The sequence below is a fragment of the Teleopsis dalmanni genome, chromosome 2 (genome assembly GCF_002237135.1).
Source record: "Teleopsis dalmanni isolate 2A chromosome 2, ASM223713v2, whole genome shotgun sequence".
Taxonomy (NCBI): Eukaryota; Metazoa; Arthropoda; class Insecta; order Diptera; family Diopsidae; genus Teleopsis; species Teleopsis dalmanni.
In genome coordinates this window covers 186,148,268-186,150,759 of record NC_051847.1, presented here as the reverse complement: position 1 = coordinate 186,150,759, position 2,492 = coordinate 186,148,268, and positions in this window count along the sequence as shown.

Genomic DNA, 2,492 nt, shown 5'->3' with positions numbered 1-2,492 from the left:
TATTCATCACACTACATTTAGTACCAAATTTACTGTCCGAAAGACAAACCGAAAATAAAAGTCACGTCTGACCTTGAATTTGGCCACAGTCGAGTCGCCACTATCATTTCACACTGGGCAGACGCAACTCAGCAGTCAACCTAACAAACTTAAAGGCAGGCAAGTCACCTCAAGCGTTACTATTTAATCCGCCGCTACCTCAAGTCACGATCGTGATGAACACTCAACCGACATTGTTTGGCATGTGAATGAAAACGAGAATTAACAAACGAAAACGAAAATAAATAAGAAAAAGAAGAAATAAATAAATAATCAAATAAAATATAATAAATAAATTAGCCTTTGTTTTAAGTCACATTCTGAGCTTCGTTGAGTTTTAAATAAAATATGGTTTTTTTTTTTCTAAATAATAAAATCAATAATAAAAACACAAAGAAGTCGTTGAAACAATAAGAATAAAAAACAATGAATAATATATTTTAAAATGAAAAAAATAATAAATAAATAAGAATCCCAAAATTCATCTGAAATTCTTCGTCTCTGGAATAATTTTGAAAACCAGTTTCAGAACGACACTTGCAATTACTTTATTAAAGCCAATTGAGCGGCAATTACGTTCGAATTCTACAAGACGCAAAAGATTTCGACTTAATAAGCGGATACGCCGCTTGCAGAAATGGACGAAGACATGTTTCTCTGTATCATTAACTTAATTATAACAATATTTTATATACAATTTATAATACGAGAATGTGTAAATATTTCAGATTTAATAAAATTTAATGACAGGGTGCGGGTGCAATGCACTTTAGATGGGGTTATTGTTTTCGTATTTACGAGTATTAAAGGTTTCAGTTTTTATCAATAAAAAATGTGTTAATTCAAGCACTACTCAAAAAAAAAATGTTTACTTTTATATAACAAGTTTAGATTTAAAAAAACACTAATTACAAATTTCAAAATTATAATATTATTTTTTAAATGAAAGCTTTTTTCTCTTGAATAAAAATTATAATTAAAAAAATAATAATAATAAAACTACAAAAAAAATTGAAAAAAAAAATTTTAAAAGAATAATAAAGAATATAATAAAAGAATTAAAAAAAAAAGTTAAAAAACAAAATTATAAGTAACAACAAGTACTATTTTATATACAAATTTCAAGTTAGAAAAAAAATAGCAAACGTACAATCACCGTAATATAAAAATTTTAACTTATATATAATAATTCAACTTTATACACCTGTTTTAAATTGAAAAGGTCACACTAAAAATTATATATAGGGCTAAAAAAATTATACAAATGAAATAAAGCTCTGACGTCATAATAAATTTTTTTTGCACGAAATATATTTAATAAAAAAAATTGTATTTTTAAAAAATGATTGTAATTAATCCGTATTAATTTTTTTTAAATTTCATTCCACATAGTTTATACAATTATTTCGTATATAATACAATTTCAAAATAATTTAAACAATTTATAATTTAACTTACTTCTATTAAAAAAAAAAGCAATATTTAATTTTTATGTATATAGTTATAAATTAAAATTTATTTAAAAATATATAACAAAAAAACAAATGAAAAATAAGTGAAAACATTAACTAAAAAAATAAAATAAAATAAATAGAAAAATAAAATAAAAAAATATAAAATAAAATAAAAAAATAATATAAAAGAATAAAATAAAAAATGAAATAAAATAATAAAACAACAAAATTCATTTGAAAATTGTTAGTTTTATTAAACAAAAAGCTTTTAATTATTCTAAATTTAATTTTAAATTCAGCAAGATTTATAATATTTGCTGCTACTAATAGTTTTACAACAAAATATAGTTGTTTTAATGTAAGTTTTTAAATTTTGCTATATAATCACTTAATTGCATTATAGTACCATGTAATATAAACAAAAATTTGAAAAAAATAAATTTAAAAAAAATTTAATATATAAAAAAAATTAGTATTAAAAGAAATTAATACAAAGAAAAAAAAATATATATAAAAAAATATTTATAAAAAAAATATTTATATTTATGAATATTATTACATTTACTATTTATAAATATTATTAATATAATATTCTATAAAAAATTATATATTCAAAAAAAAACAATATATTAAAAAAATTTTATAAATTTTTATAAATTTCTGTTTAATTACGCAAAACAAAAATTTCCTTTAACAATAATTTGCCACCACACACTCATAGAGGCAAATTATATGAGCACATGTAATACAGCAGTGATCAACAAATTAATATCGTAAATATAAACACAAAAGTAGTAAACAATAAAATTTACTAAATGCAAATATCAAAAAAAATCACTCAAATTAATAAACAAAAAAATATTCCATTAAACTCATTGAACGTCTAACTTGACTCATCTCTTTCTTTAAAAATAACAAAATACAAAAACAATTTGACTAAAGTAAACATAATTAAAACCAAAGAGTATATACACATAGAGTGTGCATGTCGAACAAAAT